The sequence below is a fragment of the Cryptomeria japonica genome, chromosome 2 (genome assembly GCF_030272615.1).
Source record: "Cryptomeria japonica chromosome 2, Sugi_1.0, whole genome shotgun sequence".
Classification (NCBI taxonomy): Eukaryota; Viridiplantae; Streptophyta; class Pinopsida; order Cupressales; family Cupressaceae; genus Cryptomeria; species Cryptomeria japonica.
Genome location: NC_081406.1, coordinates 603,453,993 through 603,471,984, shown reverse-complemented (window position 1 = coordinate 603,471,984; position 17,992 = coordinate 603,453,993).

Genomic DNA, 17,992 nt, shown 5'->3' with positions numbered 1-17,992 from the left:
GTATTACAAAACCATGGGCTAAAACCACCCAATAAAGTGTAGCCGACCTTATCTCCCTTCTAGATTCCCTATGACATGTTAAAGCACACATCAACACATGTCGCTCCCTTTTACCGCTCATTTATGTATTCGATACAAATTATTTTTCCTATTTCAGGAGTACAAACTTCCGGAGGCCATAACTTGAGAACCGGGTGTCCGATTGACAAACCGTTTGAAGCGCCGGAAAGCTCACGAAGTGCTCTATCACCTCGTAACCCACTTCGCCGGTTACGGCCACTTTTCAAGGCGTTTCGGAGCCTCTAAAGTCCCCAAAATTAAGTTTAAATATTTTATTGCACCCCTCCAAGACGAAAACTTTAATATCTTCAAAACTAGCTGTGACCTTGCGACGAAACTTTACCGGAATGCTTATCTAGCCAACCAGAAGCTTCAGGGAGAGTTTCGCACCATTTCGTGCTCAAATGAAAACTTACTATAAATAGTAACCTCACATAAATGCAAGGTTGAGACACCATTTTTCCCAACAAATCTCCCACTTGTCGAACACCTTGCATGAGCGGAAAGGAATGTCAACACAATGAATCAATTGCTAGGGGCCATAAGGCCCATTGACTCTGAACACCATCTAAACTTCTCTGTGCTCACAGCCTTAGTTAAAGCATCTGCAACATTCATCAAAGTTTCCACCTTAACCAGCTTCACCCTACCATCTTCGACCATATCTCTAACAAAATGATACTGAACATCAATATGTTTGGTCCGGGCATGAAATGTCGGGTTCTTAGCTAGGCTAATTGCACTCTGACTGTCACAGTAAACTATCACTGTACCTTGTTTTATTCCAATATCCGAACACAGTCTCTTAAGCCAAATGGCCTCTTTACAAGCATGAGTAGCTGCCATATACTCTGCTTCAGTAGTGGATAAAGCAACCACAGCCTATCGCTTACTCATCCAACTAATTGCACCACCAAACAAAGTAAACACATAAGTACTGGTGGATCTTCTGCTATCAATATCACCTGCCCAATCTGAATCCACATAACCATGGATATCAAGGGAAGTCATGTCTCCAACTAAATTACCATGATAACACAAAGAATACTCTGAAGTACCCTTCAAATATCTGAAGACTCTTTTGACTGCATCCCAATGAACTCTACCAGGATTAGACATATATCTAGAAAGTACTCCCACTGCTTGGGCAATATCTGGTCTAGTACAGACCATAGCATACATCAAGCTTCCAACTGCACTCTGGTAAGGCACTCTGCTCATGTCTTCCATCTCCAATGGGGATGTAGGACAATCTGAAACAGATAGTTTCATTCCAACTGTAAAAGGAACACTCAATGGTCTACAATTCTGCATGTTGAACCTCTGCAACACTGAATTCACATACTTACTCTGGCCTAGCCATAGCTTTCTGTTCACCCTATCTCTTCTAATTTCCATCCCAAGAATGTGCTTTGCTGCACCAAGATCTTTCATTTCAAATTTAGCATCGAGCTGAGACTTCAGTTCTGAAATCATACCTTTCCCTTTACCAATGAATAACATATCATCAACATACAATGCAATGAATAAGAAATGATCACCATAAGATTTATAATAAACACAGTGATCTGATTTAGAACATTCAAATCCCAAACTCAACACATATGTATCAAATTTCTGGTACCACATCCTAGGACTTTGTTTGAGGCCATACAAAGATTTCTTCAATTTACAGACCAAATTACTTTTGCCTTTCACCACATAGTGCTCCGGCTGTGTCATATAAATATCTTCCTCCAAATCACCATGAAGGAAAGTAGTTTTCACATCCATTTGCTCAACCTCTAAATCATAAGCAATAGCAATAGAAAGCAAAAATCTAATGGACGTCATTTTTGCAACAAGAGAAAATATCTCACCGTAATCAACACCCTCAACCTGAGAGTAGCCTTTTGCAACCAACCTTGCTTTATACTTTTCAATGCTTCCATCTGAACCAATCTTTTTCTTGAACACCCATTTACAACCAACAGGTTTTCGTCCTTCAGGCAATGGTACAAGATCCCATATATCATTCCTTTTCAAAGCTGCCATTTCTTCCTCCATAGCAATCTTCCAGGATTCTGCATCATTCATACCTAATGCCTCTTCTACAGATTTCGGTTCATCCACACTAGTATTCAGAGCAAAAATACATCTCCAATCATCAGGTGAATACCTTTCAGGTGGTTGTCTATGTCTTGTAGACCTTCGAACAAGCTGAGTTGGAGGATCTTCCTCCTCTTCTGAAGATTCAGAGCTAGACGAGCTCTCCTCAAATTCTTGCCTATCTAGGGGTCTTGATTCAACTCCTTCAGGTGTAGAAGGAAGTTGAATCACATCTTCTTTTTTAGTCTGTTCTGGCTGCAATGTAACAAAAGGAGACTTAATTTCTCTAAAAATAACACTTCTACTGTGAATTACCTTTTCTGCAACAAGGTCCCAAAGCTTGTATCCTTTCACACCATAACTATACCCGATGAAGATACATTTCACAGCCTTGTTCTCCAACTTTGTTTGCTTCTCCTTTGGCACATGTGCATATGCCTCGCAACCAAAAACTCTAAGATGTCTCAATGAAGGCTTGTGACCTGACCATGCTTCCATAGACGTTTTATCAACAAGAGCTGATGTAGGAGACCTATTAATCAGGTAGCAAGCAGTGGCAACAGCTTCAGCCCAAAACTTTTGTTCGAGACCAGCACCATTCAACATACTCCTAGCCTTCTCCATCAGTGTCCTGTTCATTCTTTCTGCAACTCCATTCTGCTGTGGAGAATACGGAGTTGTCTTCTGCCTGTTAATTCCACAGTCTTTACAGAATCTATCAAAATCATTAGAGCAAAACTCACCGCCATTATCAGTTCTCAAACATTTTATTTTCTTTCCAGTCTGCAACTCAACCATTGCTTTAAATTCTTTAAAATGACTAAAAACTTAAGATTTACTCTTTAGAAAATATACCCATGTCCTTCTACTAAAATCATCAATAAATGAAACATAATATGTGGATTTTCCAATCGAAGAGACATCTACTGGACCAAACACATCAGAATGGATAAAGTCTAAAACACCACAAGTTTTATGAGAACTCGAGTAAAACTGAACGCGGTTTTGTTTTCCATAAATGCAATGCTCACAGAAATCAAAGTCAAGATTACAATGATTCAAACCTTCCACAAGATTTTTATTTTTCAATGTCCTTAGACCCTTTTCTCCAATGTGGCCAAGTCTCTGGTGCCATAACATAGTCTTCTCTGCAGGTAACTTTGCTTTAGACGAAAGAGCACCCTTAGGTACCCAAAAACCATTTCCATCTGCTGAAGGTGAAACCTTCAAATCTTCCAGTGAAGTATCCGCAGATTTACTTTTTACAGAAGTGCTATTACACTCAATAGTGTATGCTTCAAGCTTATACAAAGTGCCAAACCTGACACCTCTAGCAACTACCATAGCACCCTTAATCATCTTACATCCTGCTTCAGAAAAGACTACCTGCACACCTGCATCTATCAGTTTGCTCACAGATAACAGGTTTCGTTTTAATCCAGGGATATGCAGCACACCATTAATCCTTTTTATTCTACCATCAGAAAACCTGATTCTAACTTTACCTCGACCAACAATGTCTAGATGTGAATCATCACCCAAGTACACCTTACCTCCATTAAATCCTTCATATTCAGAAAACCAATCTCTATTGGAAGTCATATGAAAAGATGCACCTGAGTCAATTAGCCAGGCATCATTACCTGCATGAGTCGGCAAAGCCGCAATAAATGCATCGCCATCTTCCTTGTCAGACTCAGAATCAGAATCGAACCTTTTCTTTTTCTTCTTCTTCTTTTCTTCTTTGCAGTCCTTATGGATGTGACCCGGTTTACCGCAATTCCAGCAAATGACTTTGGACTTTCCAGGAGATTTCGATCTCCCTTTGGATTTGGACTTGTCGCGCTTCTCATTCTTCTTGCCTTTCTCCTTAGGTCTTCCACGAATGGTTAGGGCTTCCTTTGAACTGATGGATACCTTCCTTCGCATCTCTTCACCGAGTAGGGCACCCACCACGTCTTCAGATTTCAAAACAACAGAAGTACTACCGATAGCCATAACAAGAGAATCCCACGAATCAGGTAAAGAACAAAGCAAGATATGACATTTCTCCTCCTCGTCCATCTTAACGCCGACGGATACTAATTGAGCCACCAACATATTGAATGCTTCTAGGTGGTCTGCAATTCGTCCACCCTCTTCCATCTTCAAGGAATACAATTTCTTTCTTAAGAAAATTTGATTTAATAAAGATTTCACTTGATACATCTCACCAAGCTTAGTCCATAGCTTCTTTGCAGAGTTCTTTTCATGGACATTGATTAGAACAGAGTCTGTCAGGCACAGTCTGATTAGACCCTTGGCTTTTCGGTCCATAACATCATACTGAGCTGCCGCAGTAGGATCTGAGGGCCTTTGGACATTCGCATCAACAGCATCCCAAAGATCTCGATCTATTACCAGATCTTCCATCTTCAGCTTCCACATCTCAAAATTACTTCCATTAAATTTCTCCACTTCTATTCTCCCTGACAAACTCGCCATCTGAATATTCGTGCAACAAGATCACAAAGTGTCTTCTGCACAAGCTCCCACTCAAATCTGGATTAATTCAAAAAACCCAACTGCCCACAATTGAAACCAAAGGTGATCAGGCTCTGATACCACTTGTAAGGAAGTAAAGTAGCGGAAACAACTTCCTACACTAACCTTGAGAGGAGGGTAATGCAAAAATTTTTCAGATTGTTACAACAGTTACAGAAAATAGAAATAGATATAATAGCATTCATACCACAACACAGTGATTTACGTGGGGAAAACCCTTTCGGGAGAAAAACCCCACCCTCCAAAAGCAGCTCAATATTTTATTCAGCAATCAAAAACAGATTACAACATACTTGCAAAGAAATCTCTTCACAGGAGTACCACTAAGCAGAGATTCAGAGGCAACTCAATAGCCATAAGACTCTTACACACAACCTCTATCTCACACACCTCATAAATAGGAGATACAATACAAGAAACTGTCAAACGGTATTAAAAAAACCATCTTCTAAAACCACCCAATAAAGTGTAGCCGACCTTATCTCCCTTCTAGATTCCCTATGACATGTTAAAGCACACATCAACACATGTCGCTCCCTTTTACCGCTCATTTATGTATTCGATACAAATTATTTTTCCTATTTCAGGAGTACAAACTTTCGGAGGCCATAACTTGAGAACCGGGTGTCCGATTGACGAACCGTTTGAAGCGCCGGAAAGATCGCGAAGTGCTCTATCACCTCGTAACCTGCTTCGCTGGTTACGACCACTTTTCAGGGCGTTTAGGAGCCTCTAAAGTCCCCAGAATTAAGTTTAAATATTTTATTGCACCCCTCCAAGACGAAAACTTTAATATCTTCAAAACTAGCTGTGACCTTGCGACGAAACTTTACCGGAATGCTTATCTAGCCAACCAGAAGCTTCAGGGAGAGTTTTGCACCATTTCGTGCTCAAATGAAAACTTACTATAAATAGTAACCTCACATAAATGCAAGGTTGAGACACCATTTTTCCCAACAAAGCTCCCACTTGTCGAACACCTTGCATGAGCGGAAAGGAATGTCAACACAATGAATCAATTGCTAGGGGCCATAAGGCCCATAGACTCTGAACACCATCTAAACTTCTCTGTGCTCACAGCCTTAGTTAAAGCATCTGCAACATTCATCAAAGTTTCCACCTTAACCAGCTTCACCCTACCATCTTCGACCATATCTCTAACAAAATGATACTGAACATCAATATGTTTGGTCCGGGCATGAAATGTCGGGTTCTTAGCTAGGCTAATTGCACTCTGACTGTCACAGTAAACTGTCACTGTACCTTGTTTTATTCCAATATCCGAACACAGTCTCTTAAGCCAAATGGCCTCTTTACAAGCATGAGTAGCTGCCATATACTCTGCTTCAGTAGTGGATAAAGCAACCACAGCCTGTCGCTTACTCATCCAACTAATTGCACCACCAAACAAAGTAAACACATAAGTACTGGTGGATCTTCTGCTATCAATATCACCTGCCCAATCTGAATCCACATAACCATGGATATCAAGGGAAGTCATGTCTCCAACTGAATTATCATGATAACACAAAGAATACTCTGAAGTACCCTTCAAATATCTGAAGACTCTTTTGACTGCATCCCAATGAACTCTACCAGGATTAGACATATATCTAGAAAGTACTCCCACTGCTTGGGCAATATCTGGTCTAGTACAGACTATAGCATGCATCAAGCTTCCAACTGCACTCTGGTAAGGCACTCTGCTCATGTCTTCCATCTCCAATGGGGATGTAGGACAATCTGAAACAGATAGTTTCGTTCCAACGGTAAAAGGAACACTCAATGGTCTACAATTCTGCATGTTGAACCTCTGTAACACTGAATTCACATACTTACTCTGGCCTAGCCATAGCTTTCTGTTCACCCTATCTCTTCTAATTTCCATCCCAAGAATGTGCTTTGCTGCACCAAGATCTTTCATTTCAAATTTAGCAGCGAGCTGAGACTTCAGTTCTGAAATCATACCTTTCCCTTTACCAATGAATAACATATCATCAACATACAATGCAATGAATAAGAAATGATCACCATAAGATTTATAATAAACACAGTGATCTGATTTAGAATGTTCAAATCCCAAACTCAACACATATGTATCAAATTTCTGGTACCACATCCTAGGACTTTGTTTGAGGCCCAAAGATTTCTTCAATTTACAGACCAAATTACTTTTGCCTTTCACCACATAGTGCTCTGGCTGTGTCGTATAAATATCTTCCTCCAAATCACCATGAAGGAAAGCAGTTTTCACATCCATTTGCTCAACCTCTAAATCATAAGCAGTAGCAATAGAAAGCAAAAATCTAATGGACGTCATTTTTGCAACAGGAGAAAATATCTCACCATAATCAACAACTTCAACCTGAGAGTAGCCTTTTGCAACCAACCTTGCTTTATACTTTTCAATGCTTCCATCTGAACCAATCTTTTTCTTGAACACCCATTTACAACCAATAGGTTTTCGTCCTTCAGGCAATGGTACAACATCCCATGTATCATTCCTTTTCAAAGCTGCCATTTCTTCCTCCATAGCAATCTTCCAGGATTCTGCATCATTCATACCTAATGCCTCTTCTACAGATTTCGGTTCATCCACACTAGTATTCAGAGCAAAAATACATCTCCAATCATCAGGTGAATACCTTTCAGGTGGTTGTCTATGTCTTGTAGACCTTCGAACAAGCTGAGTTGGAGGATCTTCCTCCTTTTCTGAAGATTTAGAGCTAGAGGAGCTCTCCTCAAATTCTTGCCTATCTAGGGGTCTTGATTCAACTCTTTCAGGTGTAGAAGGAAAGTGAATCACATCTTCTTTTTTAGTCTGTTCTGGCTGCAATGTAACAGAAGGAGACTTAATTTCTCTAAAAATAACACTTCTACCGTGAATTACCTTTTGTGCAACAGGGTCCCAAAGCTTGTATCCTTTCACACCATAACTATACCCGATGAAGATACATTTCACAGCCTTGTTCTCCAACTTTGTTCGCTTCTCCTTTAGCACATGTGCATATGCCTCGCAACCAAAAACTCTAAGATGTCTCAATGAAGGCTTGTGACCTGACCATGGTTCCATAGGCATTTTATCAACAAGAGCTAATGTAGGAGACCTATTAATCAGGTAGCAAGCAGTGGCAACAGCTTCAGCCCAAAACTTTTATTCGAGACCAACACCACTCAACATACTCCTAGCCTTCTCCATCAGTGTCCTGTTCATTCTTTCTGCAACTCCATTCTGCTGTGGAGAATACGGAGTTGTCTTCTGCCTGTTAATTCCACAGTCTTTACAGAATCTATCAAAATCATTAGAGCAAAACTCACCGCCATTATCAGTTCTCAAACATTTTATTTTCTTTCCAGTCTGCAACTCAACCATTGCTTTAAATTCTTTAAAACGACTAAAAACTTCAGATTTACTCTTTAGAAAATATACCCATGTCCTTCTAATAAAATCATCAATAAATGAAACATAATATGTGGATTTTCCAATCGAAGAGACATCTACTGGACCAAACACATCAGAATGGATAAGGTCCAAAACACCACAAGTTTTATGAGAACTCGAGTAAAACTGAACGCGGTTTTGTTTTCCATAAATGCAATGCTCATAGAAATCAAAGTCAAGATTACAATCATTCAAATCTTCAACAAGATTTTTATTTTTCAAGGTCCTTAGACCCTTTTCTCCAATGTGGCCATGTCTCTGGTGCCATAACTTAGTCTTCTCTGCAGGTAACTTTGCTTTAGACGAAAGAGCACCCTTAGGTACCCAAAAACCATTTCCATCTACTGAAGGTGAAACCTTCAAATCTTCCAGTGAAGTATCCGCAGATTTACTTTTTACAGAAGTGCTATTACACTCAATAGTGTATGCTTCAAGCTTATACAAAGTGCCAAACCTGACACCTCTAGCAACTACCATAGCACCCTTAATCATCTTACATCCTGCTTCAGAAAAGACTACCTGCACACCTGCATCTATCAGTTTGCTCACAGATAACAGGTTTCATTTTAATCCAGGGATATGCAGCACACCATTAATCCTTTTTATTCTACCATCAGAAAACCTGATTCTAACTTTACCTCGACCAACAATGTCTAGATGTGAATCATCACCCAAGTACACCTTACCTCCATTAAATCCTTCATATTCAGAAAACCAATCTCTATTGGAAGTCATATGAAAAGATGCACCTGAGTCAATTAGCCAGGAATCATTACCTGCATGAGTCGCCAAAGCCGCAATAAATGCATCGCCATCTTCCTTGTCAGACTCAAAAACAGAATCGAACCTTTTCTTTTTCTTCTTCTTCTTTTCTTCTTTGCAGTCCTTACGGATGTGACCCGGTTTACCACAATTCCACCAAATGGCTTTGGACTTTCGAGGAGATTTCGATCTCCCTTTGGATTTGGACTTGTCGCGCTTCTCATTCTTCTTGCCTTTCTCCTTAGGTCTTCAACAAATGGTTAGGGCTTCCTTTGAACTGATGGATACCTTCCTTCGCATCTCTTCACCGAGTAGGGCACCCACCACGTCTTCAGATTTCAAAATAACAGAAGTACTACCGATAGCCATAACAAGAGAATCCCACGAATCAGGCAAAGAACAAAGCAAGATATGACATTTCACCTCCTCGTCCATCTTAACGCCGACGGATACTAATTGAGCCACCAACATATTGAATTCTTCTAGGTGGTCTACAATTCGTCCACCCTCTTCCATCTTCAAGGAATACAATTTCTTTCTTAAGAAAATTTGATTTAATAAAGATTTCACTTGATACATCTCACCAGGCTTAGTCCATAGCTTCTTTGCAGAGTTCTCTTCATGGACATTGATTAGAACAGAGTCTGCCAGGCACAGTCTGATTAGACCCTTGACTTTTCGGTCCATAACATCATACTGAGCTGCCGTAGTAGGATCTGAGGGCCTTTGGACATTCGCATCAACAGCATCCCAAAGATCTCGATCTATTAGCAGATCTTCCATCTTCAGCTTCCACATCTCAAAATTACTTCCATTAAATTTCTCCACCTCTATTGTCCCTGACGAACTCGCCATCTGAATATTCCTGCAACAAGATCACAAAGTGTCTTCTGCACAAGCTCCCACTCAAATCTGGATTAGTTCAAAAAACTCAACTGCCCACAATTGAAACCAAAGGTGATCAGGCTCTGATACCACTTGTAAGGAAGTAAAGTAGTGGAAACAACTTCCTACACTAACCTTGAGAGGAGGGTAATGCAAAACTTTTTCAGATTGTTACAACAGTTACAGAAAATAGAAATAGATATAATAGCATTCATACCACAACACAGTGATTTACGTGGGGAAAACCCTTTCGGGAGAAAAACCCCACCCTCCAAAAGCAGCTCAATATTTTATTCAGCAATCAAAAACAGATTACAACATACTTGCAGAGCAAGCTCTTCACAGGAGTACCACTAATCAGAGATTCAGAGGCAACTCAATAGCCATAAGACTCTTACACACAACCTCTATCTCACACACCTCATAAATAGGAGATACAATACAAGAAATTGTCAAACGGTATTACAAAACCATGGGCTAAAACCATCCAATAAAGTGTAGCCGACCTTATCTCCCTTCTAGATTCCGTATGATATGTTAAAGCACACATCAACACATGTCGCTCCCTTTTACCGCTCATTTATGTATTCGATACAAATTATTTTTCCTATTTCAGGAGTACAAACTTCCGGAGGCCATAACTTGAGAACCGGGTGTCCGATTGTTGAACCGTTTGAAGCGCCGGAAAGCTCGCGAAGTGATCTATCACCTCGTAACCCGCTTTGCCGGTTACGGCCACTTTTCAGGGTGTTTCGGAGCCTCTAAAGTCCCAAAAATTAAGTTTAAATATTTTATTGCACCCCTACAAGATGAAAACTTTAATATCTTCAAAACTAGCTGTGACCTTGCGATGAAACTTTACCGGAATGCTTATCTAGCCAACCAGAAGCTTCAGGGAGAGTTTCGCACCATTTCATGCTCAAATGAAAACTTACTATAAATAGTAACCTCACATAAATGCAAGGTTGAGACACCATTTTTCCCAACAAATCTCCCACTTGTCGAACACCTTGCATGAGCGGAAAGGAATGTCAACACAATGAATCAATTGCTAGGGGCCATAAGGCCCATAGACTCTGAACACCATCTAAACTTCTTTGTGCTCACAGCCTTAGTTAAAGCATCTGCAACATTCATCAAAGTTTCCACCTTAACCAGCTTCACGCTACCATCTTCGACCATATCTCTAACAAAATGATACTCAACATCAATATGTTTGGTCCGGGCATGAAATGTAGGGTTCTTAGCTAGGCTAATTGCACTCTGACTGTCACAGTAAACTGTCACTGTACCTTGTTTTAGTCCAATATCCGAACACAGTCTCTTAAGCCAAATGACCTCTTTACAAGCATGAGTAGCTGCCATATACTCTGCTTCAGTAGTGGATAAAGCAACCACAACCTGTCGCTTACTCATCCAACTAATTGCACCACCAAACAAAGTAAACACATAAGTACTGGTGGAACTTCTGCTATCAATATCACCTGCCCAATCTGAATCCACATAACCATGGATATCAAGGGAAGTCATGTCTCCAACTAAATTACCATGATAACACAAAGAATACTCTGAAGTACCCTTCAAATATCTGAAGACTCTTTTGACTGCATCCCAATGAACTCTACCAGGATTAGACATATATCTAGAAAGTACTCCCACTGCTTGGGCAATATCTGGTCTAGTACAGACCATAGCATGCATCAAGCTTCCAACTGCACTCTGGTAAGGCACTCTGCTCATGTCTTCCATCTCCAATGGGGATGTAGGACAATCTGAAAAAGATAGTTTCGTTCCAACTGTAAAAGGAACACTCAATGGTCTACAATTCTGCATGTTGAACCTCTGTAACACTGAATTCACATACTTACTCTGGCCTAGCCATAGCTTTCTGTTCACCCTATCTCTTCTAATTTCCATCCCAAGAATGTGCTTTGCTGCACCAAGATCTTTCATTTCAAATTTAGCAGCGAGCTGAGACTTCAGTTCTGAAATCATACCTTTCCCTTTACCAATGAATAACATATCATCAACATACAATGCAATGAATAAGAAATGATCACCATAAGATTTATAATAAACACAGTGATCTGATTTAGAACGTTCAAATCCCAAACTCAACACATATGTATCAAATTTCTGGTACCACATCCTAGGACTTTGTTTGAGGCCATACAAAGATTTCTTCAATTTATAGACCAAATTACTTTTGCCTTTCACCACATAGTGCTCCGGCTGTGTCGTATAAATATCTTCCTCCAAATCACCATGAAGGAAAGCAGTTTTCACATCCATTTGCTCAACCTCTAAATCATAAGCAGTAGCAATAGAAAGCAAAAATCTAATGGACGTCATTTTTGCAACAGGAGAAAATATCTCACCGTAATTAACACCCTCAACCTGAGAGTAGCCTTTTGCAACCAACCTTGCTTTATACTTTTTAATGCTTCCATCTGAACCAATCTTTTTCTTGAACATCCATTTACAACCAACAGGTTTTCGTCCTTCAGGCAATGGTACAAGATCCCATGTATCATTCCTTTTCAAAGCTGCCATTTCTTCCTCCATAGCAATCTTTGAGGATTCTGCATCATTCATACCTAATGCCTCTTCTACAGATTTCGGTTCATCGACAGTAGTATTCAGAGCAAAAATACATCTCCAATCATCAGGTGAATACCTTTCAGGTGGTTGTCTATGTCTTGTAGACCTTCGAACAAGCTGAGTTGGAGGATCTTCCTCCTCTTCTGAAGATTCAGAGCTAGACGAGCTCTCCTCAAATTCTTGCCTATCTAGGGATCTTGATTCAACTCTTTCAGGTGTAGAAGGAAGTTGAATCACATCTTCTTTTTTAGTCTGTTCTGGCTGCAATTTTACAGAACGAGACTTAATCTCTCTAAAAATAACACTTCTACTGTGAATTTCCTTTTGTGCAACAGGGTCCCAAAGCTTGTATCCTTTCACACCATAACTATACCCGATGAAGATACATTTCACAGCCTTGTTCTCCAACTTTGTTCGCTTCTCCTTTGGCACATGTGCATATGCCTCGCAACCAAAAACTCTAAGATGTCTCAATGAAGGCTTGTGACCTGACCATGCTTCCATAGGCGTTTTATCAACAAGAGCTGATGTAGGAGACCTATTAATCAGGTAGCAAGCAGTGGCAACAGCTTCAGCCCAAAACTTTTGTTTGAGACCAGCACCACTCAACATACTCCTAGCCTTCTCCATCAGTGTCCTGTTCATTCTTTCTGCAACTCCATTCTGCTGTGGAGAATACGGAGTTGTCTTCTGCCTGTTAATTCCACAGTCTTTACAGAATCTATCAAAATCATTAGAGCAAAACTCACCGCCATTATCAATTCTCAAACATTTTATTTTCTTTCCAGTCTGCAACTCAACCATTGCTTTAAATTCTTTAAAATGACTAAAAACTTCAGATTTACTCTTTAGAAAATATACCCATGTCCTTCTACTAAAATCATCAATAAATGAAACATAATATGTTGATTTTCCAATGGAACAGACATCTACTGGACCAAACACATCAGAATGGATAAGGTCCAAAACACCACAAGTTTTATGAGAACTCGAGTAAAACTGAACGCGGTTTTGTTTTCCATAAATGCAATGCTCACAGAAATCAAAGTCAAGATTACAATCATTCAAACCTTCAACAAGATTTTTATTTTTCAAGGTCCTTAGACCCTTTTCTCCAATGTGGCCAAGTCTCTGGTGCCATAACATAGTCTTCTCTGCAGGTAACTTTTCTTCAGACGAAAGAGCACCCTTAGGTACCCAAAAACCATTTCCATCTGCTGAAGGTGAAACCTTCAAATCTTCCTGTGAAGTATCCGCAGATTTACTTTTTACAGAAGTGCTATTACACTCAATAGTGTATGCTTCAAGCTTATACAAAGTGCCAAACCTGACACCTCTAGCAACTACCATAACACCCTTAATCATCTTACATCCTGCTTCAGAAAAGACTACCTGCACACCTGCATCTATCAGTTTGCTCATAGATAACAGGTTTCATTTTAATCCAGGGATATGCAGCACACCATTAATCCTTTTTATTCCACCATCAGAAAACCTGATTCTAACTTTACCTCGACCAACAATGTCTAGATGTGAATCATCACCCAAGTACACCTTACCTCCATTAAATCCTTCATATTCAGAAAACCAATCTCTATTGGAAGTCATATGAAAAGATGCACCTGAGTCAATTAGCCAGGCATCATTTCCTGCATGAGTCGCCAAAGCCGCAATAAATGCATCGCCATCTTCCTTGTCAGACTCAGAATCAGAATCGAACCTTTTCTTTTTCTTCTTCTTCTTTTGTTCTTTGCAGTCCTTACGGATGTGACCCGGTTTACCGCAATTCCAGCAAATGACTTTGGACTTTCGAGGAGATTTCGATCTCCCTTTGGATTTGAACTTGTCGCGCTTCTCATTCTTCTTGCCTTTCTCCTTAGGTCTTCCACGAATGGTTAGGGCTTCCTTTGAACTGATGGATACCTTCCTTCGCATCTCTTCACCGAGTAGGGCACCCACCACGTCTTCAGATTTCAAAACAAAAGAAGTACTACCGATAGCCATAACAAGAGAATCCCACGAATCAGGCAAAGAACAAAGCAAGATATGAAATTTATCCTCCTCGTCCATCTTAACGCCGACGGATACTAATTGAGCCACCAACATATTGAATGCTTCTAGGTGGTCTGCAATTCGTCCACCTTCTTCCATCTTCAAGGAATACAATTTCTTTCTTAAGAAAATTTGATTTAATAAAGATTTCACTTGATACATCTCACCAAGCTTAGTCCATAGCTTCTTTGCAGAGTTCTTTTCATGGACATTGATTAGAACAGAGTCTTCCAGGCACAGTCTGATTAGACCGTTGGCTTTTCGGTCCATAACAACATACTGAGCTGCCGCAGTAGGATCTGAGGGCCTTTGGACATTCGCATCAACAGCATCCCAAAGATCTCGATCTATTAGTAGATCTTCCATCTTCAGCTTCCACATCTCAAAATTACTTCCATTAAATTTCTCCACTTCTATTCTCCCTGACAAACTCGCCATCTGAATATTCCTGCAACAAGATCACAAAGTGTCTTCTGCACAAGCTCCCACTCAAATCTGGATTAGTTCAAAAAACCCAACTGCCCACAATTGAAACCAAAGGTGATCAGGCTCTGATACCACTTGTAAGGAAATAAAGTAGCGGAAACAACTTCCTACACTAACCTTGAGAGGAGGGTAATGCAAAACTTTTTCAGATTGTTACAACAGTTACAGAAAATAGAAATAGATATAATAGCATTCATACCACAACACAGTGATTTACGTGGGGAAAACCCTTTTGGGAGAAAAACCCCACCCTCCAAAAGCAGTTCAATATTTTATTCAGCAATCAAAAACAGATTACAACATACTTGCAAAGAAAGCTCTTCACAGGAGTACCACTAATCAGAGATTCAGAGCAACTCAATAGCCATAAGATTCTTACACACAACCTCTATCTCACACACCTCATAAATAGGAGATACAATACAAGAAACTGTCAAACGGTATTAAAAAAACCATCGGCTAAAACCACCCAATAAAGTGTAGCCGACCTTATCTCCCTTCTAGATTCCCTATGACATGTTAAAGCACACATCAACACATGTCGCTCCCTTTTACCGCTCATTTATGTATTCGATACAAATTATTTTTCCTATTTCAGGAGTACAAACTTTCGGAGGCCATAACTTGAGAACCGGGTGTCCGATTGACGAACCGTTTGAAGCGCCGGAAAGCTCGCGAAGTGCTCTATCACCTCGTAACCTGCTTCGTCGGTTACGGCCACTTTTCAGGGCATTTCAGAGCCTCTAAAGTCCCTAGAATTAAGTTTAAATATTTTATTGCACCCCTCCAAGACGGAAACATTAATATCTTCAAAACTAGCTGTGACCTTGCGACGAAACTTTACCGGAATGCTTACCTAGCCAACCAGAAGCTTCAGGGAGAGTTTCGTGCCATTTCGTGCTTAAATGAAAACTTACTATAAATAGTAACCTCACATAAATGCAAGGTTGAGACACCATTTTTCCCAACAAATCTCCCACTTGTCGAACACCTTGCATGAGCGGAAAGGAATGTCAACACAATGAATCAATTGCTAGGGGCCATAAGGCCCATAGACTCTGAACACCATCTAAACTTCTCTGTGCTCACAACCTTAGTTAAAGCATCTGCAACATTCATCAAAGTTTCCACCTTAACCAGCTTCACCCTACCATCTTCGACCATATCTCTAACAAAATGATACTAAACATCAATATGTTTGGTCCGGGCATGAAATGTCGGGTTCCTAGCTAGGCTAATTGCACTCCGACTGTCACAGTAAACTGTCACTGTACCTTGTTTTATTCCAATATCCGAACACAGTCTCTTAAGCCAAATGGCCTCTTTACAAGCATGAGTAACTGCCATATACTCTGCTTCAGTAGTGGATAAAGCAACCACAGCCTGTCGCTTACTCATCCAACTAATTGCACCACCAAACAGAGTAAACACATAAGTACTGGTGGATCTTCTGCTATCAATATCACCTGCCCAATCTGAATCCACATAACCATGGATATCAAGGGAAGTCATGTCTCCAACTGAATTACCATGATAACACAAAGAATACTCTGAAGTACCCTTCAAATATCTGAAGACTCTTTTGACTGCATCCCAATGAACTCTACCAGGATTAGACATATATCTAGAAAGTACTCCCACTGCTTGGGCAATGTCTGGTCTAGTACAGACCATAGCATACATCAAGCTTCCAACTGCACTCTGGTAAGGCACTCTGCTCATGTCTTCCATCTCCAATGGGGATGTAGGACAATCTGTAACAGATAGTTTCGTTCCAACTGTAAAAGGAACACTCAATGGTCTACAATTCTGCATGTTGAACCTCTGTAACACTGAATTCACATACTTACTCTGGTCTAGCCATAGCTTTCTGTTCACCCTATCTCTTCTAATTTCCATCCCAAGAATGTGCTTTACTGCACCAAGATCTTTCATTTCAAATTTAGCAGCGAGCTGAGACTTCAGTTCTGAAATCATACCTTTCCCTTTACCAATGAATAACATATCATCAACATACAATGCAATGAATAAGAAATGATCACCATAAGATTTATTATAAACACAGTGATCTGATTTAGAACGTTCAAATCCCAAACTCAATACATATGTATCAAATTTCTGGTACCACATCCTGGGACTTTGTTTGAGGCCATACAAAGATTTCTTCAATTTACAGACCAAATTACTTTTGCCTTTCACCACATAGTGCTCCGGCTGTGTCGTATAAATATCTTCCTCCAAATCACCATGAAGGAAAGCAGTTTTCACATCCATTTGCTCAACCTCTAAATCATAAGCAGTAGCAATAGAAAGCAAAAATCTAATGGACGTCATTTTTGCAACAGGAGAAAATATCTCACCGTAATCAACACCCTCAACCTGAGAGTAGCCTTTTGCAACCAACCTTGCTTTATACTTTTCAATGCTTCCATCTGAACCAATCTTTTTCTTGAACACCCATTTACAACCAACAGGTTTTCGTCCTTCAGGCAATGGTACAAGATCCCATGTATCATTCCTTTTCAAAGCTGTCATTTCTTCCTCCATAGCAATCTTCCAAGATTCTGCATCATTCATACCTAATACCTCTTCTACAGATTTCGGTTCATCCACACTAGTATTCAGAGAAAAAATACATCTCCAATCATCAGTTAAATACCTTTCAGGTGGTTGTCTATGTCTTGTAGACCTTCGAACAAGTTGAGTAGGAGGATCTTCCTCCTTTTCTGAAGATTCAGAGCTAGACGAGCTCTCCTCAAATTCTTGCCTATCTAGGGGTCTTGATTCAACTCTTTCAGGTGTAGAAGGAAGTTGAATCACATCTTCTTTTTTAGTCTGTTCTGGCTACAATGTAATAGAAGGAGACTTAATTTTTCTAAAAATAACACTTCTACTGTGAATTACCTTTTGTGCAACAGGGTCCCAAAGCTTGTATCCTTTCACACCATAACTATACCCGATGAAGATACATTTCACAGCCTTGTTCTCCAACTTTGTTCGCTTCTCCTTTGGCACATGTGCATATGCCTCGCAACCAAAAACTCTAAGATGTCTCAATGAAGGCTTGTGACC